General features: G+C 38.1%; 1 protein-coding gene and 1 long non-coding RNA gene across 3 annotated transcripts in view; one reads left to right on the forward strand and one right to left on the reverse strand.

Moving 5' to 3' along the window:
• The window catches only part of NR6A1 (nuclear receptor subfamily 6 group A member 1), a 222,441-nt gene that overhangs the window by 119,327 nt on the left and 76,904 nt on the right, over window positions 1-26,210 (reverse strand). The gene's annotated exons all lie outside the window — the stretch shown is intronic.
• Window positions 2,457-26,210, forward strand: part of LOC139030378 (uncharacterized) — a 49,105-nt gene continuing 25,351 nt past the window's right edge. The window contains exon 1 of the long non-coding RNA XR_011482729.1: window positions 2,457-2,801. This is a non-coding gene — a long non-coding RNA (uncharacterized lncRNA). The remainder of the gene's footprint in view (window positions 2,802-26,210) is intronic.

Below are 26,210 nucleotides of genomic sequence, written 5' to 3' on the forward strand. Positions count from 1 at the left end.
CAAGGGTACTGGAGTGGGTTGCCATTTCCTTCTCCAGAGGATCTTCCCAACCCAAAGATCGAACCCAGGTCTTCTGCACACAGACGCTTTACCCTCTGAGCCACTGCTGCTGCCGCTAAGTCACTTCAGTCATGTCCAACTCTGTGCGACCCCACAGGCGGCAGCCACTAGGGAAGCTCGAAAAAGGACATGATAAATCCATAAAAAATAAGCATAGAAGAATTACGTATTAAGTCTCATCCAAAAAGCCTGAAAAGAATCTGCCATGTTCTACTAAATTTGATATTAGGATCTAGTCAGTCAGTCTAGAGTTAAAAGGCACACCAAAACCCTTCCAACTATATAAAGGAATAGCTTTTAAGATGGTCAGAACAGCTCTGTAAAGAAACCCTCTTAAGATTACAAGAAGAATGATCAAGAATGATTGTCTTTTTTAAAATGCATTTTTAAAAATCTGTTCTATTTATTTGGCTTTGTTGGATCTTAGCTGGGGCATGTGGGAACTTTGTTGTATCAACTGGATCTTTAGTTGCAGAACACGGATTTTCTAGCTGTGGTGAGGGCTCAAAAGGGCATATCGGATCCTAGTTCTCCAAGCAGGGACTGAACTTGAATTCCCTGCACTGTAAAGCTGCAGATCCTTAATCACTGGACCATCAGGGAAATCTGTGAGAATGACTGTTTTAATAGCCAAAAGGTGGAAGCAACTAAGTGTCCATCAGCAGATGAACAAAATGTGGTCTATACATACAAGTGAATATTATTCAACCTTAAAAAGGAAGGAAATTCTGACACATGCTATAACATGAATGACCCTAGAGGACACTAAGCTAAGTGAAGTAAGCCAGTCACAAAAAGATAAACACTGTATGATTCTACTTTTATGAGGTATCTTGAGTAGTCAAATTCATAGAGACAGAAAGAATAGTGGTTGCCAGACGCTGGGGCAGGAAGGAATAAGAAGTTAATGTTATGTTAGGTACAAAGTTTCAGTTTTGGGAAATGATGAAAATACTCTGGAGAAAATGGCAAGGATGATTGCACAACAATGTAAATGTACCTAATGCTACAAAACTGTAGACTTAAAAATGGTTAAAATAATAAATATTATGTTATGTGTATTTTACCACAATTTAAAGAAAAAAAGGAATGACTGCTTTGTAGTTTACAGAGAGTGTGTATCCCTTCTTCTCTGACTTTGATCACTGTTATATCCCATAGTGTATCAACCCAGCTTCTCCAGGTTAAGACAAGAGAATTCCTAGGCAGTTGCCATATAGAAGATACTACACGACATCTAAGAAATAACAAGTCCTTAAACACCCAAAACCAGAATTTACAGCAAAACTAACAGATGCTATACATTGTCCACGGATTTATTTCTAAAAGTCTTAAAAGTGCAGAAAATAAACCAAAGTATTTTTATGTCTAAATACCAGTTTAGGATTATATATAAGCTAATTCCTAAAGAGACAAGAAAGTCCCCGGGGGTGGGGGGGGTGGGTGGGGGTGGGGAGGATCAATTGGTCCATGTAGTCTAGATTTCCTATCATCAGTGCTAAGGTCCCAGAAACAACTTTATTCAATTTTTTTTAATGTCAATTTACATTAAACAAAGCAACTTTAATATACTAAACAAAAATGTCACAACCAACAGTCCAAAAATGGCCTTGTTTCCTAGTGGCCCAGGAAGACAGAAAATAAATCCCAAGGACCCTAGTTCAGATAGACTAGAGAGAGTAGACTGTGGTTATCTTGCATAATTAAAGACTGTGTCACAATTCAATGGGGTAAACACTTCAGTAGCTTCCCCCCAGCAGCTGCCTATGTGATTAAGGACTAGGATAAGAGTGACAGCTTCACAAAGGCAATAGTAAGAGATAAAGCTTCTTCAGAGCACATTCAAAGACTCCAGAATCCCAAACTTCTCTGCTGTCCATCCATCCAATTTTCATTAAGAACAATTTATATCATCTAGGAAGCTTCAAAGTCAAATGCTACCTTTATTTTTACCTATCAAACCCATAAAATCACAGCTGGAGTGTGATCTGGACATAAGCATTGGTTAAGATCACAAAAATTCTCAAAATCAAATAATTCGGTTAAGTTAGAACAAAGTTCATTAACAATAAGATGGTACAGAATTCAGGCAAAGTTGGCTTCCTTCTGGCATTTCAGAAAGACGAGCATTGCTCCTAATACTAGTACATAGGTGTAAGTAGCCTGAGTGGGTAATGTCACCAAACAAAAGCAACACCTTCAAAGTCTCTCTCAGTGACTAGAGGCAGCCAGACACTCAAACTGCCAGTCCTGAATTACGGCCTCTGAATGGTGAGGGCTTCACATTTCACTGATCAGGGCACAGCCCAATCAGAAGACAAACCCCAACACTGCCAGGGACCAGCAAATCCGCTTTCTTCCAGCGTGCACATGACTGAATGTGCTTCTGTCCATCATCTGGGTCATATATAGTTCAATGCGAGCTGAGCAGACAGGGCTGCAAGGAAATCTGGCGCGGTTCAATACCTCGTCTAGTCTGGGTTCCAGTACCTTCTTTTTTTTTTTTTCAAACTGACAAACTCATTTCTCTACTGGGACAGGATGCTGTGCTGGCTGGGAGTTCCATTTCTGCAGCAAGAATCCTATCTGGAAACACAGAAGTTGTCCTCTAAGCCACAGCAGCTCGAACTTTTTTGATTGTTGTTGCTGCTTTCTCCCATCACCCCCACCCCCTTTTGACAAAGATCCAACTGTAAAAAGTCTTACGTAACAGTTCAGGACTACTTCGGTTCTTTTACTGGGTAAGCACTTTCAAATTTTTTTTTTTTTAAACTAAAAACCATTTTAACATTGAATCTGTTGAGAGTCTTGACTAAAATCTTTTAAGTAATTTGTGTGGTGAAATACTGTCAGTGGATTTTTTAGTCTCATTTCTGCACGTGCTCCTTTGTTCTCAGAACAGAAGCTTTTTATACACACCCCATAACGCAGCTGGAGAGAGTTATGAAGTCAGTTATTATAAGGAACACAAAGGTTGCTTTGCATTCTTTGCCTTTAGATAATTAATTTCGTATTTGTTTTCTTAAAATGAAGTATTAAAGAAGGGAGAAATTGAATAAACGAAAGAATAAACTGTTGGAAAATCTAGCAAAGTTTGAAGTTTTTACCACCTTTTCTATCTGTAGTTTTGTGTGGCCAAACACTTGTGCCGCCTGGGGCGGTGGGGGTTGAGGCAAGCGTAGACAGAGAGGAACTAAGCCAGACACGGACAAAGGCATGAGCCAAAACCAGACAGTCCTGGCCGTTCGATAGGCCAGCAGTGGGTGAGACAGGTCAGCCAGCTGCAGGGGCAGGAGAGGGGGGGAAAGGGGCATGGATGTGTGAGGTGCTCATGCGTGCGATCGTGACTAGATTCTGAAACTGCCAGCCATTTTCCCAGCTATGCTTTGTGCAATCTAAAGGAATGCATCTTCTCTGAAGCAGTCTTGCCAGGGCCCAGTGATAGCAAAGGAGTGTGATGAATACCACAACATATGGAATCAGAAAATACTGGGATCTGGGGTGGGCAGGAGGGAAACGCAGAGGGTGTGGAAATTTTTTAGTGATCTGGAATGTGTTGAGTGACAGGAAGTGCCCCAAGCTCTCCCCCCCTCAACTCTTCTCAGTCGCGCCTGCTTTTGTCTAACTCTTGTAATCTACACACTACTGCTTACAAAGCTGTCTGAGTTTAAGACAAAAAGAAACATAAAAGGCTCTCCCGTTCCATAGTACCTGCGATATGGAAGGAATGTAAAAAGCATGGTCCTTTAAGCCTGTGGACATTTTTTCAGGTATATAGGAGAAAGATAACATAACAATTTTCCAAGGATAATGAGGATTATGAATTATAGTCAAGCTTCCAACCTAATTTTTAAAAATCCCGATTCTGCTATACTTACAAATGTTTACGATGGTTCCTAATTTGGAGGAGGTTTGTTTGTTTGGTTAATACAATGCATTTGAAGTTGTTTCTGTTTTCTTTGTATAAATTTGTGCTTTGGGTGGGAGGGAAAAAAAGCAAAGAAGTATTCAGAATGCACCGGAAAAAAAGATTTTCCCTTCAATGGTTAGAAAGCATTTTTGGTTGATTTCTCAGAGAAAGCCTCTCTCTCTCTCTCATTTTTCCAAGTATGCTACAAAGACAACTTTATGTCATCATAGATGTAAAGTAGAAAACTTTTCACGGAAAACAACAGTGCTCTAAGTTAAAAACAACTTAGCATTTTCCCAAACTTCCATATTACCAACAAACACTACCACTTGAGAGAAAAGTAGCCAAAGAGTTGAATGGCTAACTCTACTTCTGGAAGATGAAATGGAAAATTAAGTGTGAATAAAATGATACTTGGGAATGTTTCTACCTCCTATCACAAAAAATGTTAGTGGTCAGCCTAGGAGTTAATCTTTCCTAGTATGGCTCTGAGCCTTCATGCCGAGCAGACGTTATTCACATGACGATTCGAAAAGTCCATTCATATATCTCACTACCTGGATTTGAATAGAAACCAGACAGCAATTCTTTAGTTCCAGCCACCATTCGCCCCACTGGACAATAGCGACTTGTTAGCACAGAGTCACAGGCTGTGGGACACAAAGCTTGGAGCTGGAGAAAGATGGGGGATTCAGAGAACAGGAAATTACAGGCCCGATGCACTCCTGGCAGCTCTAAGAATACAAAAAAAAAAAAAAAGGGCAACACAGCGATGCCATGTTTAAGAGCTACTTCTAGCTTTTTTAACCACCTCCAATGTCATAAAAGCTCTATTGTTGGAGTACATAAAGTCACGAGTCCCATGTGCTCTCTTTTCTCACTACAGGGAACTTCATTCAATGCCCTGGCATAGTCAGAAAAATCAAAAGCACCCAGAGTTGATTAGTTGTGAACTCTGATAGAAAGGAGAGGGGTATATTACAAATAAAATGACAGCAAAAAAAATTTACTAAGTAACACAAGTAACACATAACAAAATTAATAGGGTCTACAAATTATTTCATAAGACCAGGCAAGCAAAATGAAACTGTATCAAAACTCCAGGGAAACGAATTCTTTTTCAAGTTATCATATAAAATCTAGTATTTAATTCCATCCAAAGTTTCTTTGGAAGACATCAAGTTAAAAACTAATCTTAGGTAGAACATTTCTGAGTTCTGGGTCTTATTTTCCAAAACAAAGAACTAAAATTGAAGCCCTGAGGATTTTACTTTGAAATAGTAAAAAGGAAAACTACATTTTCTTTTATTGGCCATCAAACTATTATACAGATTGCTGGCTAAATATAGAAACTGCCTCCGCTTTCTCTTTAGATATAAGCAATGACACTAATGGTAACTCTAGGTGCGGGGAGAGGGATAGTCTTCAGCCTCAAAGAGCAGAAGGCAACAGTACGTGGCTTTCTCTCCAAGCTCTCATGCTGCAACCTGAGCACCAAGGGGCCAGATGATGTCCATTTCAACAAGAGGGGACGTGGCACAGCAAAGTTGTAAAGGGTTTTGTTCTTCCTTCTTCTGTGATCCATTAGCAAACACAAGTCCCAAATGATATCATACCTGAAATACTCATCAGATGAGATTGTGAATGATCATAAAGTGCTTTGGAAATATGAACTGTTGTACTCTATTTGGTCCTATGGCTTTAGGATAAACACATACCAAATTTTATGTTGTTGGAAAACCAATATGCAACTTTTAAACTACTACTAATTATTAGATTTCTTCAAATTATATCATTACTCATCAAACACAGGATCAATTACAACCTCAAACTATGCTATAATTACATGACTATTTTTATTTGAATTAAATAAAAATTAAATAAAACTTAAAATTTCGGTTGCTCAGTCACACTAGGTGCATGCATTTAAAGCACTCAATAGCCCCATGTATGTAACTAGTGACTATTATACTGGACAAAGCAAAAAACTGGATTTCCAACTGCAGAAGGTTCTGTTGGACAGTATTGATCTACAGAGTGTGCTTGCTAAGTCACTACAGTCATGTCTGACTCTGTGCGACCCTATGAACCGTAGCCCACCAGGCTCCTATGTCCATGGGATTCTCCAGGCAAGAATACTGGAGTGGGTTGCCATGCCCTCCTCCAGGGGATCTTCCCGATCCAGGGATGGAACCCACATCTCTTATGTCTCCTGCACTGTCAGGCATGTTCTTTATCACTAACACCACCTGGGAAGCCCATCTAGACCATGCTTATATCCAGAACACGTTTTCAACTGCACATCCAGCTTGACATGAAAGAAATTGATCTCTAAGCAAAAACCACAAAGACAAGGTAGTGAGTACCATGATACTTCAGAGCTGTCTAAAACAGGTATTTTGAAACCAAAGATTTCATTTTTTCCCTTAGTCAATAATGAAGGTTATAAAGAATATTAAGACAGTAATGGCAGACATGCAGCAGTGGCCACAGTAAAATGTTTCAGAATGGCATTTAGTGTCATGACTACAGGTCTTAACCATCAAATAAAACAGACATGATAAACATGAATACGAGGTTCTTCAATTTGGATGCATTCTCAACCCGTCCTATTCCTGCTTGGTGCAAAAAACTGGTTTTTAAGGTCAGGTAGACATTGGTTGGATTCCTGGCTCTGCCACTTATTTACTATGTGATCTTCAATAAGTCACTTCCTCTCTTTGTCTCAGACTCCTCATACATAAAACGCAAATATTAATACCTTCCTGACAGTCATTTTAAGGTTCAGGGATCATATATATAAAAGATCTTGAACTGCTCCCGGCACATTAGAAAATACTCTGGAAATGTCACTTCTGTGAAAACACAGTAAGGGCTTAAGGTTCAGCTCACTGTCTGAAACTCTTACCAAACACAGAGAATGAAAATAGAAGGGTCCAGGCTAATATACAGCACAGACAATTCTCTGTTTAATTAAAACAAACATATGAAGATGAAAGCTGTAAACACTGCACAAAGAATTTCACAAAGCCTTAGAAATATTAAATGGACTGAATGAATATAAGAAAATTATCATTTTAAAAGGTAGGTGGAACAACAAATTTTAATATCATGAGGTGTTTTTAATACTAATTTAATGCTATTTAGTATATAAGAATCATTTCTTAAATTAAGAAATAATATTTCCTGGAGACATTTTTTGAATAACATTTCTAATAATTCTTGGTGATTAAAACAAAAACATGAAAACTCTAATATTGCCCATGACTAAGAAATTAAAATAGCTTCCTGAAGGTATGAGAAAGAAAATTCATGTCTTTTAAAAATCAAAGCCATACACCTGAAACTAACACAACAATATAAACCAATTATACTTCAATAAAAACTTTAAAAAATAAAATAAAACCAGTCATAGAAGGAATTCCTGGGCAAGAGCTGTACTACATCTGTAGACTCATTTTAATGTTGAAAATAATCTAGCAGAAACTAGAAATAGTAGGTGTTTCTTAATGATGATGCCAAATAACTAAAGAATGTTGAACATGTCACAAAATCTTTTCAGAGCATGAAAAGCAAGAGATTTTCTAAAGCAAACAGCAGAACTACGTTTAGGGGAGATAATGTGCTATACTGTAAAATCCAAAAACCTAGGTTTACATCCCAGAAACTGGCTGGATTAGATATGGCATCAAATTTTAGCTCTGCCACTATTTAGCTAGGTGACTTTTAACAACTCACTTTTGAATCTTTGTTACTAGTGGTGGTTCAAAAAATACATCTATACTGGAGGCTAAATGACATAGCACTTGGAGGTGAAAAATTTTGATCTGTCAGAGACTATTCAAACATGGATCATGCACAGTGCTAGACCCAGGCTGAATGATGAACAAAACTGATACAGAAGTTGCCCTCATGGAGCTGCTAAGTTATCAACTGAGATAACAATTGCTAGCAGTCATCTCATTTAAAAAATGGTAGGCATGTGAGTTTAGAAACTTTGAGAATGGATCCAATAATTTGGGGAAACTGCCCTGCCACCCTTTGAAGCTGAAGTTCATAAGAATATGAAAGAAGGTACACCCTTAGCTCCATTTGATTCAAGCAAAGAGAGATGCTAAACTACAAGATCTTAATGGATTTCAAGCAATTAAGGAAACAAAACACCTTTAAACACAGAGACTGGTTTCACGGTGACCACTACTCAGATCTGTGGCAAACCACTATCTCATACAAAACCTCAGGCTCCTTTTGATAGATGATGATTGAAGAACAAGATAATTTCTGGAGGGGGCAGCATAAAGGGGGTCTGAGTTAGGACTGTCTAATCTGGAACAGATCATGGTACACTGGAACATTAAATGTGATACATATTTCCTTTACCCTCTCCTAAGACTACACTCTTAGAACTTACCATTTCCTTTAATGGTGCATACTATGACCATCATGGTTACACAGCTAGCTGTTAGCAACCAAAAATATCCGAGACATGGATGATAAATGTAAAGAGAAGCCATGGCTAGGGCCAGAGTCACAACTGGGCTTCTGTACAAATTAGAACCATGTCTATGGAGTAACTAATATTAACTGGATTAACTCACTTCCAACTGGAATTTAGTCTTTGTTGTCATAGGACTATATCAAGAGTTGCTGTTAACAATAAAGTATATCCATATACCACAACAGCACAATGTTATTTCCACAGAATCTGAGGCTCCTGCTATCCAAATCCCAATCAAGAAATTACCATTCTAGTTTCTTAATACTTAACAGAACTTGGATTTCCAAACAGATTTTTTTTTCCCCCACCAGCAAGGACCCAGTATCAGGTGGTCTTTTGCTTTTTCTTTGTTCACTGAATATCAACGTCAAGTGGAAAAGAGATCTGGCAAATGTACTTAGAACAAATTTGACAGTTAAATCAAAAAATAGGTTCCCAATCTGTCATCTGTTACTGTGATCTAGATTTTGTCAGAAGTACCTCCATTTGGCTTTCTAATAGCATTACATTTTGTCAGGCTGACTTCTCTGTATAATCCTGTATTACTGGAACAGGAGTCTCTTTTGCTTGGCCACTTAAAGGCTTCTAGGTATATAGTTCATTCTTTCAAAGGCTATCTGTTGAATGCTTAGTACATGCTAAGCCTCATTCTAGGCACTGAATATACATAAAATAGCAAACAAAACAAAGATCCTATCCTTCAGCATCATAGTCACAAAGACTTGAATCCAGTCTCAGCTTAAGCACTCACCGACTGCGTGACCCTAGACAAATCTGCTTCTGGGCGGAGGGGTCGCAGCGGCAGAGGGGAGGGTGGCAGGAATACTACTACTTTAAAGAACTGCTGTGAAAAATAATTGTCAGTGCCTAGCATAGTGCCTCGAATACCACAGATGCTTGACAAACATAGCTCAAGTTTTACAAATAGAAGATATTACTATTATCATCCTGCTTTCATATCCATGCATCTGAGAATCACTCTAGTTTTTTTTTTAATAAAAGGTTTCAATGGCATAGGTGTACCTAAAATACATATTTCAGGTGTTAAGAGATAAGCAGAATAAGAGTCATTAATGGATGAACTGCTGTTTCTGGTTATTAAACAGTTTCTGGTTGCATATGCTAAACACAAGACAGCAAGAATATATGAGAAAAAAAATACTTTGAAGTTAGGATTTTAATGGTGAAATGGATCCTTGCACTCACACAGATTTCAAAGGGTAGGACATTTTATTTCTAGTAGTACACTATTTCAGTCAATTTAATCAGAAATTGTACAGATGAAACATAACTAAAAGATCTGGATTCTCAAGTCTACCACAGACATCAAGCAGGGCAAAGAAAGTATATCTTTTCTGCTAAAGATCATTATAGATAAGCCTCATTGAGAAAGGAATGTCTCTGAAAGAAAATTCCTGGTCAAATATAGTGATATAGTTTATAAAATAACTTATTTTTTCATCTTTATGTAGTAAAATTTCTTCTAGTGTTATTTGTAGTTATCTGTGAGTGATTTTTAAAATACTGTTTATTTTCTGTCACTATATTTGTAACACCTTATCTATTCATAAAATTTGGCTAATAAAAAAATAAAGAAAATTTGTCACCTGTAATTTCACAGAGAAAATTCTTATTAATATCCTGGTATAGTTCACATACAGTGGAATCAATTCTTTATATACAATTTTATAATCTAATTTGTTCACTTATAAACATTTCTTAAAGTCTGTAAAAATGACTTTAAAAAAAGATATACAGGTGGTTTCCAGTTGTTTTCTATTATAAATAACACTGTAGTGAACACATTGATACACAAATCACTATCTACCTTTCTGGTAACTTTTTCAGTTCAATTTACATTACTACTAACAGACACTAAGAGCCCAAGTCTCACCCTAACCACTGAGGATGTGCTATACATAATGAACTGGTACCCGAATATAATAAAGTTTCCATTTCTCCAATAATGGAAACAGAAGAGTTTTAAAGGAAAACTCAAAGTGAAATAAGGACAAAAAAATAGAAGAATCTCTCTAGTAAGATAAATTATACCTACAAATGTTAGGCAATTGATAGAAATCTTGAAAACCTTCCAATAAGATACAGGGAAGCTGAACATTAAACACCCAAAATTTCAGAAGTAAACACAAATCAAATCAAAACAAAATACTCTAGAGGATGTGTTCATTACTTGGAAACAATGACATAACTCAAGAATCAGTTCCCACCTTTGGGAGAAAAATGACATGGAAAACTGTAATGATAATTTAGGATGCACAAAAATCAGTATTTTCAAATCTAAATTAGTTTCAATTTTTAGGAGGAAGCAAAGAGTATTAAACATGGATATAAATTTTTGGTTTCCCAAATGCAATAAAAAAAAAATACTATAAATTCTTACCAGAGCAAGAAAATAACCAAGAATAACACTTATTTAACAAAGCTTTATTGAGTGACACCTTTGTTTCAGATATATGTATAAGAAGAGAAGAGATCTGAAGTCCTTAAGACAAGTTCTTTCCTGAAAACACTAGCCTTCAGTATGCTTCCCAGTCTGGCCCTCTTATATCATGTAACATTTGCCCTGCCTAATTATTGAAATATTAAATGCTTCATACAACAGCTCAAAAAAAAAGGAAAACCTTTCAGGACGCACACTGTACTGAATGATCAACTTAAAAATCAAAATTTCTTTAGGGAAAAAAAAAAAGGCCCAAATCCATTACAATCTAACTGAACAGATTCTACTTGCATGACCACTTAACAGCACAAAATAATCTTTATCCAAGTACCTACAGTCAAGAGGAATTCAAATAATGACAGGAAGAAAAAAAAACTCACTTTCCATAGACTAACAAAATTACTACCATTTTTCATTTCTTCATAATTTCCCCTGTAAATGCTTATTTTCAATCTGACAAGAGGGATTTCTCCTTAAGAGAAAATGATGGTCCAGGTTTCCTGTAGATACTTTATAGAGTATGTGTATATAATAGAAGAGAAATTGTCACAGTAACTGCCTGCTCCAAAAATGAAAGCTGATCAGCTCCATGGGAAAGGACAGATTTCTGGTAAAGTTTTGCATCTGTTAGGACTCTGTTATCTATATATAACTAATACGTTTCAAAAACACATCCTTCCCAAATAATAACAAATAATTATTAAAGGTCTACTACGCATCAATGGAAAGACCCTGATGTTGGGAAAGGCTGAAGGCAGGAGGAGAAGGGACAGAAGATGAGATGGTTAGATGGTATCACCGACTCAATGGACATGAGTTTGGGTAAACTCCAGGAGTTGGTGATGGACAGGGAGGCCTGGTGTGCTGCACTTCATGGGGTCGCAGAGTCGGACACAACTGAGCGACTGAACTGAACTGAACGCATCAGAACCTGTGTAGTGTTCTTCTCAACATGCCATCAAATCCACCTCAAGAATCTAGTATTGTTATTAGCACCTATTTTATTGATAAGGATATTGAACCTTGGAAAGCTTGTCCATTGTCAAAACTGCTAGGAAGGCGAGGGTGGGATGTTTCAAGAGAACAGCATTGAAACATGTATATTATCTAGGGTGAAACAGATCACCAGCCCAGGTTGGGTACATGAGACAAGTGCTCGGGCCTGGTGCACTGGGAAGACCCAGAGGGATCGGGTGGAGAGGGAGGTGGGAGGGGGGACTGGGATGGGGAATACATATAAATCCATGGCTAATTCATTTCAATGTATAACAAAAACTACTGTAATGATGTAAAGTAATTAGCCTCCAACTAATAAAAATAAATGGGGAAAAAAAAAATAAATAAATATATAGATCAGCAAAAAAAAAAAAAAGAAACAGAGTCCAGATGAGTGGTTCTTGGGAAATTGTTCAGTTCCCTACAGCAGTTTGATTTTCTATGGTTTGCTGGCACATTTGCCTCCCTTTAAAATTTTTCCTATCAAAAACTGGGCAAATTTTTGTCTGCTTCTAACTTTGAAAAGAACTAGCTTCCAGGATCACGAGAATATGGGACAGTACATTGCAACTTTACATATGATGAAAATAGATTCCTGAATGTCACCAAGTATATAGTCTAAATTATGCATGGAACTTTTAAAATAGCTAGATGTCATTTATTTAATAGATGTCAAGTCTCCAGAAAAAATAGAAAGAACTATATGATTTTGCAAAAACTTAAGTATAAACAATATAGTCTAATTCGGGGAAATCCATTGTTTTCAAAAATAGACTAGTGTCCACTGTACCAATGCTCTATGCTTATATTTTAATGTTGTTTGAAGTGAAGTCACTCAGTCGTGTACAACTCTTTGCGACCCCATGGACTGTGGCCTACCAGGCTCCTTAAATGGATATGTAATATCTTAAAAGAACAGCATTTCTGGATTATATGTGAACGTGAAAGCCTGCTGTAAATAGTAAAGCGAAATTATCATTAACATTATTTTAAGGTACTTTGGCTTAAAATTTTTTTTTTTTTAGTTCTACCACTTTATTGCTACCAACCCATCTCCCTCCACCCTTGCGCACACATGCTCAGTCATGTAATCCCATGGACTTCAGCCCGCCAGGCTCATCTGTCCATGGACTCTTCCAGGCAAGAATACTAGAGTGGGTTGCCATTTCCTTCTCCAGGTACTTCGGCTTTAACAGTTCCTAGAAATTCACATTTATTTTTTGATAACAGATAACGTGGCATCTGGTCCCATCACTTCATGGGAAATAGATGGGTTAAAAGACGCTTACTCCTTGGAAGGAAAGTTATGACCAACCTAGATAGCATATTAAAAAGCAGAGACATTACTTTGTCAACAAAGGTCCACCTGGTCAAGGCTATGGTTTTTCCAGTGGTCATGTATGGATGTCAGAGTTGGACTGTGAGGAAAGCTGAGTGTCAAAAAATTGATGCTTTTGAACTATGGTGTTGGAGAAGATTCTTGAAAGTCCCATGGACTGCAAGGAGATCCAACCAGTCCATCCTAAAGGAGATCAGTCCTGGGTGTTCATTGAAAGGACTGATGCTGAAGCTGAAAACTCCAGTACTTTGGCCACCTCGTGCAAAGAGTTGACTCAGTGGAAAAGACCCTGATACTGGGAGGGACTGGGGGCAGGAGGAGAAGGGGACGACAGAGGATGAGATGGCTGGATAGCATCACCAACTTGATGGACATGAGTTTGAGTAAACTCCGGGAGTTCATGATGGACAGGGAGGCCGGGCATGCTGTGATTCATTGGGTCACAAAGAGTCGGACACGACTGAGCAACTGAACTGAACTGAACTGAACAGATAACTAGAAATCACCCAAACAGATTCTTAATTTTGGGCAGGTAGCAAAATATAGAGAAAAAAGCACAAACAGTATGCTGTTGCTGCTGCTAAGTCGCTTCAGTCGTGTCCAACTCTGTGCGACCCCATAGACAGCAGCCCATCAGGCTCCGCCATCCCTGGGATTTTCCAGGCAAGAGTACTGGAGTGGGTTGCCAATGCCCTCTCTGACAGACAGTATGACAACATGCCAAACCATCCCCAAGAAAAAGAAATGCAAAAAGGCAAAATGGTTGTCTGAGAGGGCCTTACAAATAGCTGAGAAGAGAGGTGAAAAGCAAAGGAGAAAAGGAACGATATATCCAGCTGAATGCAGAGTTCCCAAGAATAGCAAGGAGAGATAAGAAAGCCTTCCTAAGTGATCCATGCAAAGAAATAGAGGAAAACAACAGACTGAAAAGACTAGAAATCTCTTCAATAAGATTAGAGTTATCAAGAAAACATTTCATGCAATGAAGGGCACAATAAAGGACAGAAACAGTATGGACCTAACAGAAGCAGAAGGTATTAAGGAGAGGTGGCAAGAATACACAGAAGAACTATACAAAAAAGATCTTAATGATCCAGATAACCACAATGATTTGATCACTCACCTAAAGCCAGACATCCTGAAGTGTGAAGTCAAGTGGGCCTTGGGGAGCATCACAAGGAACAAAGCTAGTGGACATGACAGAATTCCAGCTGAGCTGCTTCAAATTCTAAAAGAGGATGCTGTTAAAATGCTGCACTCAATATAGCAGCAAATTTGGAAAATTCATCAGTGGCCACAGGACTGGAAAAGGTCAGTTTTCATTCCAATCCCAAAGAAGGGCAATGCCAAAGAATGGTCAAACTACTGCACAATTGCACTCATTTCACATGCAAGCAAAGTAATGCTCAAAATTCTCCAAGCTAGGATTCAACAGTATGTGAACCAAGAATTTACAGATGTTCAAGCTGGATTTAGAAAAGGCAGAGGAACCAGATCAAAGTGCCAACATCTGCTGGATCATCGAAAAAGAGAATTCCAGAAATACATCTACTTCTGCTTCATTAACTACACTAAAGCCTTTGACTGTGTGGATCACAACAAACTATGGGAAATTTTTAAATGAAGTGGGAATACTAGATCACCTTACCTTCCTCCTGAGAAATCTGTATGCAGGTCAAGAAGCAACAGTTAGAACTGGACATGGAAGAACAGACTGGTTCCAAATCGGGAAAGGAGTACATCAAGGCTATATATTGTTACCCTGCTTATTGAACTTATATGCAGAGTACATCATGAGAAATGCCAGGCTGGATGAAGCACAAGCTGGAATCAAGACTGCCGGGAGAAATATCAATTACCTCAGATATGCAGATGACACCACCCTTAGAGCAGAAAGCAAAGAGGAACTAAAGAGCCTCTTGATGAAAGTGAAAGAGGAGAGTGAAAAAGCTGGCTTAAAACTCAACATTCAAGAAATGAAGACCACGGCATCTGATCCCATCATGTCATGACAAGCAGGTGGGGAAGCAATGGAAACAGTGACAGACTTTATTTTCTTGGGCTCCAAAATCACTGCCACAGGTGACTGCAGCTATGAAATTAAAAGACATTTGCTCCTTAGAAGAACAGCTATGACAAACCTACACAGCATATTAAAAAATCAGAGACATTACTTTGCTGACAAAGATCCATATAGTCAAAGCTATGGTTTTTCCAGTAGTCATGTATGGATGTGAGCGCTGAACCATAAAGAAAGCTTAGCACCAAAGAACAGATGCTTTTGAACTGTGGTGCTGGAGAAGACTCTTTTGAGAATCCCTTAGACTGCAAGGACATCAAACCAGTCAATCCTAAAGGAAACCAGTCCTGAATATACATTGCAAGGACTAATGCTGAAGCTGAAGCTTCAATACTTTGGCCACCTGATGCGAAGAACTGTCTCACTGTAAAAGACACTGATGCTGGGAAAGATTGAAGGTGGGAGGAGAAGGGGACAACAGAGGATGAGATAATTGGATGGCATCACCGACTCAATGGACATGAGTTTGAGCAAGCTCCAGGAGTTGGTGATGGCAGGGAAGCCTGGTGTGCTGCAGTTCACGGGGTCGCAAAGAGTTGGACACGACCGAGCGACTGAACTCAACTGAACTGATGACAACATGGGTTTAATTAAAGTTTTACTACTAAATTTCTAACTAACATTCTCTGAGCCTCAGTTGCCTCAGCTGTAACATGGAAAAATACCAAAGTTCTTCATACAGCTGTCCTAAATGACAAAGTGCCCAGTGCCCAACAGAGCAGTGTTCAATTATTAATAGTTCTCTTCCTTTAGGAAGTTTTTTTCTTTTAAAGAGCCAGAGTTCCAAGTTTGCTGGTGGATATGATCTAAACAAAAATAGAATTGCACTGCTCAAAATTTGTGGCTGGAAATCAACTGGCTTTCTTTAAAGTAAGTTTAGAGTTGGTCTTCTGTTATTCATTCAAATATTCTTATCAAACATTCAATAACAGTTCAATTTACTCATCCAAAGAGTCACTGAAAACTTACCCTATAGCAAGTTAAGCACAAAAATACCTTAATCTTGAGCAAAAGGAGCTCACAATCTAGCAGTAGAGACAAACCTTAAAACAGATAACATGGTATTCTAAGTGTTATATTAAAGGAATGTTCAGGATTATGGAAGCCCAAATTACTTACTTAACCTGGTAAGGGAAAGACAACTAGGAGGAATATCTGAGATGTGTCCTGAAAGATAAATGTAATTTGTAGAAAAACAGAGAAAGAGAAAAAGAAAAGGTGCTTTTCAGGCATAGGAAATAGTGTGAGCAAAAAGCACTGAAATGAGAAACCAAGCTGTGTATTCAAGAAACCTCATGTACGATGTTGGTGGAGCTCAAGAGGAATAGAGACAATTGATAAGGTAAACAGAGGCTTCCTCTGTCAGGTTCAAATAGTGAAATTCATTCTAACCATACGTAGTAATTCACTAAACTTGTGTAGAAAGGGTGACTTCAGTTCAATTTTACAGCTTAATATGTTAACTGTCACTCAATCTGACTAGCTTTAAAATACATACACACACACACACACACACACACACTATATATATATATATATATATATATATATATATATATACATACACTTGGCTTTGTGGTGGGTACATGCACTCCACACACTTGTCATTTTCCATCTAGATCAGAAGACACTGCTTGAGAAACCAAAGAAGTTATCTGAATTGGGTAATTATTGAAGTATATATAGTCATTCAAGATATACAGACTTCTCTGGACTTCTGTTGACTCACAAAATTGAATATACAACAGACCCTCAATACACACTTCATGGATTAAATTCCAGTGAGTGTGAGAGAAACCTTTGAAATATCCTATTTTAAAAAGCCAAGTGGAACAAAGACTTTAAAATAATTTCCCCATCTTTCCCCCCCTGCACCACCTTCCCCTCACAGGAATTTGGTTAATATGTTCTTAAGATTTTTGCTTGTTTTAGATCAGACTATTTTTAGTTGTCTGAAAGTCTAAAAACCTAGGAAATGAGAAGTATTACTAAATTACATTCTGACATTAATACACTAGGTTAGCTCCAAACAGAAGCATCTGACAAATAGCCTCACTAAACCCCATGATTCATTCAAGATTCACTGTCAACAAATACAGGCTGGGAACAGAAAATAATATGATTGAGAAAAAAATTAAGATGTGTATCTAGTTTGGGAGCCAAGGGTATACCTAGTTTAGGAGCAATGAGGAAATAGATGTGACTTAAGAATCAGTGTACTAGGGCCCCATAGTGAAAGCTTTTGTCAGGTTAAAGTATTTAGACTTTATCTAAGTTGGGGCATCAAGATTTTAGGTAAAGTCAAATTTGCATTTGCCACTGGGTTAAAGATGAATTAGAGGTAGGGTTTCCCTGGTAGCTCATACAGTAAAGAATCTGCCTGTGATGTGGGAGACCTCAGTTCTATCCCTGGGTTGGGAAGATCCCCTGGAGGAGGGCATGGCAACCCACTCCAGTATTCTTGCCTGGAGAATCCCCACGGAGAGAGGAGCCTAGCAGGCTATAGTCCATGGGGGCACAAAGAGTCAGACATGACTGAGCGACTAAGCACAAGACTAGAGGCAAGGAGAACACCTGGGCTATTGCAGTAACTCAGATGAATAGATGATGGCTTTGACTACAATGGTGGCAGGAAAGATGCAAAGGCTGTCACATGCTGTAACACGGATGAACCGTAAGGGCATTATGAAATAAGAAGCCAGTCAGAAAAAGACAAATACTGTATGCCTCCAATAATACGGTCTATCTAAAGTAGTCAAATTAATAGGAACAGAAAGTAGAATGGTGGTCATCATGGATGGGGTTGGAAGGGAAAATGGTAAGCTGTTTAACGAATACAGTTTCTGGTCTCCAAAAAGGAAAAGTTCTGGAGATCTGCTGATCAACAATGTGAAATTACTTAACATTACTGAACTGTATATTTTTAAAAGGTTAAGAGACAAATTTTACATTATGTGGGTTTTGCCACAATTTTTCTTTTTAAAGATGTAAACAAGAGACCAGGGCTTGTTTTATTTTGACATTTTGCTCTGTTCAACCTCTGAGCAATTCTTTTGCCATTTTACTGAATTGTAAAATAAACATGGCTAAATGAGATCTGATTTGCAGGGCACCAGAAGTTCCACATGACCTCAAGTATCTAAGATACTTTACCTGTCATGCTACTTACTTAACATTTCCTTCATTAAAGTTGCTTTTTAAAATATTATTGTTTAAAGCGTGTTTAAAATATTATTGAAAAGTAACTCAAAAATGTGAGAAATGCTAACTGAATAAAAATGTTAACTGAAACCCTACCAATTCTCTCACAACCCTACCCTTGATCCAAGTATTATTGGTTTGGTATGATTCCTTCCAGCTTTCTACTGTAAATTTTAAAAAGTCACTATTTAAAGCCACTTTTAAGTGACTAACCCCAAGTCATTAACTAGAAATGATATAACACATAAGGCCTTATGCTTCTCCTCAAACTTTTAAACCAAGCTTCTGCCTGGTTTTTTAAATTTTGTTTGTTCAAGAGGAGAAGGCGATGACAGAGGACGAGACGGTTGGATGGCATCACCAACTCGACAGACATGAGTTTGAGTAAGCTCCAGGAGCTGGTGATGGACAGGGAAGCCTGGCATGCTGCAGTCCACAGGATGGCAGAGTCGGACATGACTGAGCGAGTAAACAACAGCAAGTGTAAAAATACAGAAAGCACACTCATCTCAAATATACAGCTCAAAGAATTTTTACAAAGTGAACACACTAGCTTTTTTAAAGTTTGTTTGTTCAAGAGGAGAAGGGGATGACAGAGGACGAGACGGTTGGATGGCATCACCAACTCGACGGACATAAGTTTGAGTAAGCTCCAGGAGTTGGTGATGGACAGGGAAGCCTGGCGTGCTGCAGTCCATGGGGTAGCAAAGAGTCGGACACGACTGAGAGACTGAACTGAACACACTTCCGAAACCTACACTCAAATAAGGATATAGAATATTACTAACTTCTCAGAAAACTCTTGTGCACCCCCTCACAGTAATTATATCCTCTCAGTAAAGGTACTATTATGACTTTTATCACCACAGATTAGTTTAGCCTATTTTTGAACTTTACATAAAGGTACTGTTGTTGTTCAGTCGCGTCTGACTCTTTGTGACCCCATGGACTGCAGCACACCAGGTTTCCCTGTCCCTCGCCAATCCCCAGAGCTTGCTAAAACTAATGTCCATTGAGTCAGCGATGTCATCCAACCATCTCATCCTCTGTCATCCCCTTCTCCTCCCACCTTCAATCGTCCACAGCATCAGGGTCTTTTCTAATGAGCTGGCTCTTCACATCAGTGGCCATCAGTGAAGTATTGGAGCTTCAGCATCAGCGTCAGCACTAATGAATATTCAAGATTGATTTCCTTTAGGATTGACTGATTTGATCTCCTTGCAGTCCAAGAGTAATCACATATTATATAATCTTTTACGTCTGGCTTCTTTTGTTCAACATTTTGTATAGGAGATTCATCCATGCTGCTGCATACTGTCAGTCTGTCCATAGCACCGCCATACAGTATTCTACTTTGTAAATTATACAATTCATTTACCCATTTTACTGGGTTGTTTTTTTAATATAATCTTATTTATTTATTGTTTGCTGCCCTGGGTCTTCATTGCCGTGCGTGAGCTTTCTCGAGGTGCAGTGAGCGGTGGCTTGCTCTCCAGCTGCGGCGCACAGGCTTCCCACTGTGGGGGCTTCCCTTGTGGAGCACAGGCTCTAGGACTTCAGCAGCTGCAGCTCCCGGGCTCTACAGCGCACGGGCTCAGTGGTCGTGGCGCACAGGCTCAGCTGCTCCACAGCATGTGAGATCTTCCGGGACCAAGGATCAAAGCCCTGGTCTCCTGCAGTGGCAGGCAAATTATTTACCACTGAACTACCAGGGAAGCCCCCATTCTACTGCTGATAGATATTCAACTGTCTCCAGTTTAGTTGTTTCCAGTTTGGGACTACTACAAATAATGTTATTATGAACATTCTTGTAAGTGTTCTTTCAGCATATACTTTATCCACTTTTTGTTGGGTATATGTCTAGAAATGGAACTGCTTATGTTCAACTTCCAAAGATACTACTGAAGAGTTTCAAATGTCTGTACCAATTTACACTCTACTTCTGCTGGCAAAGGGTGTTACAGCTGTTCTCTCCAACGCTTTACATAGTCAGGGGTTTTTTTTTTGTTATTTTAATTTTAGCTATTCTGGTGGCCATGCAGTAGCATATCATTTTTAAATTTTTTTCATTTTTCTGATTTCTAGTGATGCTGAGTATCTTGAACCAGAGTTTGATGGGTATTTCGGAGGTAGATTTAATAAATCGCAATGAACAACTGACTGAAGAGAAAGAAGAGAAAATCTAGAATGACAGGAAAGGAAAGCTATTTAGGAAAGGAAGAAGGGACAGAAAACACACTCCCTTTCTGAAATTATTTGTTCTGAGTTTGCCAATGGGAATTCGTAAGTTTTGAGATTCAAGACTTGAATGCAACTAAGATTCAATGACCATAAAAAAGTTCTCATGTTAAAAAGTAATTTAAAACAAAAATCTCCAACACCACATCTTAGGTCGTAAAGAAAATAAATTTACAATCCAAAGGAAGCAAAATAAAGATACACTAAAGTGCTGTGTTTAAAAGCAGAGCCTCATACACGCTTAAGATTCCCCCCACTATAACTTCTAGGAATTCCTGTGAAGATAATGGAAAGAAATCTACAGAGAGATGAGCCCAGCAAATGGAATTAAAGAAAAATTCAAAGCCTTAATAAAAGACAAACTCACACACACACAAAAAAAGACAAATTCACTAAATCAGTTAGACAAGGACCTCCTGTGTTCTTACAAGAAGACCATCTCTGACACTTCGTTTCTCTGTTATGAGAACAAGAAGAAGATGAAAAGCAAGGCTCACAATTAATCAACAAACTTTGTGAGGATTATAGATGAGAAACAGATTTGGAGCTAGGCTCTCTGTCTTCTGAGATTCTTCGCATCACCAGAACATCTATAGCTAATTATCGTTTCACATTATTATGTGGTATCAAGAGCTTGGAGTCTGGATACAGACCCTATATTTAAATCCTAACTCTATCTCTCAGCTATCTGTACATATTTGCACATTTATTTGTGCACATATATGTACATACATATGTGTGCATACATATATCTTATTTTTTTTATATTGGAATATAATTAACAATGCTGTGTTGGTTTCTAGCATACAGCAAAAATGAGCAGGAGATCTCTTTAGCTATTTGACTCTAGGCAAGTGCACATCTCCAGCTTCAGTTTTCTCGTATCCAGAATGAGAACAGTAATTATCCACAGCACTACTGTGAACACTAAATGAGATAATACAAAGTAAAGCAATTAAGTACAATGCCTGACCCATATTAAGTGCTCTGTAAAAGTTGATATTATCATCTGCAAAATGGGACCAATTCACACTTGCATTAAGACTGAAAAGAAGTAAAATGACATGTATAATGCCTGTACAGGAGGCACTCCAATGGTAGATATTATTATTACCTCCTACTTTTAGGACACTGTGTCATTCAACATCAAACTGCATATGAAATGGTATAGTGCACTGATTAAGAACATGATGGGTTTGAAACTCCTGAGTACAAAGCCTGGCTTTGCCACTTAGCTATGTGATTTTGGGCAAGTTACTTACCTTACTATGCCTCCCAGTTTTTACCTGTAAAATTGAAAACATAAGTATCTATCTCACTGGACTGTTGTGAGGATTACTCTTTTTAAGTGCTTTATTTATAAAGCTCTAAAGACAAAACCTGGAACATAAATAGCATATAAGTATAAATTGTCATTATTTATTTATTATTTTATTATTTTAATAGCAGACATGTTTTGTCTGAAAGAAATGGGTAGGGAATTAGCTCAGTTGGTAAAGAATCCACCTGCAATGCAGGAGACTCAAGTTCAATTCCTGGGTTGGGAAGATCTGCTGGAGAAGGGATAGGCTTCCCACTCCAGTATTCTGGCCTGGAGAATTCCGTGGACTGTATAGTCCATGGGGGTCACAAAGAGTTGGACACAACTGAGTGACTTTCACTTTCAGGGAATTCCCTGGCAGTCCAATGGTTGGAACTCTGCTTTCACTGCTGAGGGCCTGGATCTGTCCCTGATTGGGAAGCTAGGATCCCATAAGCTGTGCAACACAGCCACAATAAAAGGTGGGGAGGTAATAAGTTTGGACATAGGCAATTTAATGTTCTTCTTAGGGATAAGAGAAGCTCAATGAAAATACTCACCTACTCAGCCTTAAAATTCGGGAGGAATGCTGGAAGAATAACAAGTTAAACATAAGAACTGTATCACTAATATGGAAATATGATCTCATCTGTCCAGAAATAGTTAGGGGGTAAATGTGCTTTCTGGCTCTGCCCTAACTGTGCAACAATTCAGACGAAGTACGCCTACATTCCACAGAGGAGGAAATTACTTTTCCTACTTTCACCTTACAACAGCCTGATAACCTACACAGTGAGCTAGAGAGACTGGTGCATCCTCACATCTTCTTTAGATAAGGGAATATTGCTTAGAACAGAATAATCAATCCTAGACACTGTCTCAGAAATGTCTTTCTGCATTATACTAATATTTTCTTTCCACACGCCACAAATCTTCATTCCTGGGCAAGGCAGAAGAGGTATCTAAACGGGCAAAATGCCAGCAAGTAGCACACTCGAGAACTAAAGAGAAATCCCATGCTTGTTCTTAGGTCACAAAGTCGACCCTGTGCTCTGGTGTTTTGTAGCTGACTCACAAAATGAACAAAATACTGAACTGCGTCAACAAGTAAAATCAGTGAACTGCAATTTATCTGTTTAAGAGTTTGTGCCTCCTACCAGACAGATCTTTGAAAAAACATCTTATTTAACACCAGCATCTAGTACGTACAGAAGGTGTTCGATAAATGGGACTGAATTTAGTGACTGAGCACCTCCCTCTTGTAAAAGGTACTATGGTAGATGCCAGAGAGCCCAAAACGGTTCACTTCTGTTTATGTCAAAACATTTTAGACTATTTAAAAATTAAACAAGGCCAGATTTGATTAAGGAGTGTCAGCTGCAGTTGCACCTGCTCTCATCCCAGACCTAACCCCAAAAGCAAGGCTACCATCCTCTGCATGCCTGCTAAAGCAAATCAAGTATTTCTCTAAAATGATGGAGAGCCTCTTCCCATGCAACTCAGATGTGCTGTTCTTTCTGCTCAGCAAAGGAGGCAAACTCCAGAATCTCTGGTCATAAAAATGTGATGTTAGCAAGAACAGGTGCTGAGTAAGTCTGGTACACTTCCAAGTAAAGTCTTGCCATCTAGAATTCTGAATTAAGGATGCCAGATTCAAGAACATCTGGATTTGCTCCTCTGGCTTTGAGCTTTCTCTAAGAAAGGCCAGGAAAAAGTATGCTGTTGCCAGTATGTGTAATTGCATACTCAAATACTGTACTTTGGATAAGAGTCCAAAACCTGGCAAACGGATGGAATGTAGCACATGAACCATGCAAAGGGACGGGTTTCCTTGCAAAACATAAATTAGGCAAGGTGTGAACTGCCCTTCTCTGTTACATTCTGGAAAAATTCTCCCAGGAGAATAAATACTTGGGTGGGGGTGTTAGTTTAGGTGGGAGGGAACGGTCAGAAGTATGTGAGAGGCAAAACAGCACCATTACCTCAGAAAGCAGTAAGTTAATCAAACAGCAATTCTTTATTTTTCCTCCCCCAATGAGATAAATATTTGTGATTATAAATTGGTTCATACAGAAAAAAAATATCAAGCTGTGGACGCTGGCAGACAGACGGTGTTGAAATTAAACAGTGTGAGCTTTGGCCGCTGCACTGTGTACTCTTTTCAAGTTCTGACATCATTACTCTGGTAAGGGCCCTGTACCAAGTTGGCATGGGTTCTAATGTGGTTTAGAGAGAGAATTTCTGGCCTTTAAAAAAGAAAAATGACCTACAAATAGCCTTTTTCATACAACAGGGAAATAAACACTTCCCTTTACCCCAGATTTTGTTTTAAAGGACAAAGCCATATTGCCAAGGTATTAAAAAGTGTTAGAAATGATTCTGAGATGTTAAAGGCCACTCAATACAAGCTCTAAAAGGACATCTCAAAAAGTACATGGATATCTCCTAAACCAGTGATTATCCTTTGTGGCAACAGAGTCAGTTACAAAGAATGCTAATTATCTTCATATTTATACTCTGACATTGGCAGCTTAGGTATCCTTTGAAGGCCAAGAATGGGAAGCCCTCCCTACTTCAGCCATGAGAACTTGGATGGACAAGTTACTTGACCTCAGAGCTTCAAATGCTAACTGAAATACTAATATCACCCCCACAAGACAGTCCTCACAATACCAAGTACATGGCAAATCCTCAGTAAGTATTAGATAGACTTATGAAAGTTAGAGGCTTTAAAAGTGATGCTTAATTAGAACTTAATATAGCTAAGTGGTCTTGACTTTTCTCTACTCAGATTCAAGAATAAAAAGAATTTACATATAATCTGGTTTTAAGATCAAGACTGGGTTTGTCCTCTTTCAACAGTGATAGCACAAAAATAAGACTTCATTCTTCTCTCCAATAACACCCAATAAAACACAAAATTCCAAATATGAAAAATGATGACAGGTTAAAGAAGAGAGAATAAAAAATCACCTGTACCTTTCTTAAAGTAGATATAATTTTATTTGTTTAGTGATAGGATTTTTTATTTCATTATGTTCAAGATTTTGCCACATTTGCTTCAGAAAAGATTACTATTTTACTTTTTGAGGTTACATACAGTAAGGTGAACAAACCCTAAGTTACATAAGTCTGATTCTTACATATGTAAGTATACTTGTAACCACCACCCAGAACAAAATTATGGAATATTTATAGCAGATCTCAAATTCCCTTTAACTTTTTCCTCCTGATGTATCTATTATTCTGAATTCAGTTAGTATTATTCTTAACTTGTTAGGTTTTCCTTTCACCACTACTAATTTGATCTAGGCTTTACTTTTCTGTTTTCTTAACTAGTTCACCAAAGACTACCTCAATCGATCATATTTTGGCCACATTAAACATAAGAAATTTATGCAAGACTCAAAGTAGTAATAGTAGAAACAGGCAAAAGACCTAAAAAGTATAGTGGGTAAAAAGTCTACATATTTAGAATGCCCACAAGTCTCTCAGCACTTTAAAGGGATAGGAAGACTGAGAATGCTAACATAATAGTGACCAAAACCAAAAGTGGAGTTCATTTTGATTTAAATAAATCCTAAAGAAAACACACTAGACAGTTTTCTAAATAAGAAAGTTTGTACATTTCTAAAGACTACTCAACTGAAATTTTAAACCTTTCATATGTTGATTTTTATTGCCTGTCAGTGTCTGAATAAATCCCACTCCACTTACAATTATATATTCTTTAAAGTTCACAACCATTTTAAGGTCATGCTCTCAAGCCTAGAAGCTGACATTCCTCCTAAATGGGCCAGATCCCTATGTAATATTATACCTAATACACACACAAATTTAGAGTGCCCTAATCAACAAGATTTTTCGAGTAAAGTCTTGTATTTGTATTAAGTACATATCACCACCCTTTGGTTACCGTAGAATTTAGTATTTCAATCAAATGATGCAACTGAGTTGATCTATTTTTACCAATAAGCATCACTGTTAAATTAATAGTCATGTGACTGGAGAACATGTATATTAAATTACTTTGGTACATGCAAACCAAGCAATTCTAGAGTCAACTGGAAAACAGTGGAGTAGGACAGATATCTCAGTGCAGTGACCTTATCACAAGTGTCGCTGGA

The sequence above is a fragment of the Odocoileus virginianus genome, chromosome 2 (assembly GCF_023699985.2).
Source record: "Odocoileus virginianus isolate 20LAN1187 ecotype Illinois chromosome 2, Ovbor_1.2, whole genome shotgun sequence".
Classification (NCBI taxonomy): Eukaryota; Metazoa; Chordata; class Mammalia; order Artiodactyla; family Cervidae; genus Odocoileus; species Odocoileus virginianus.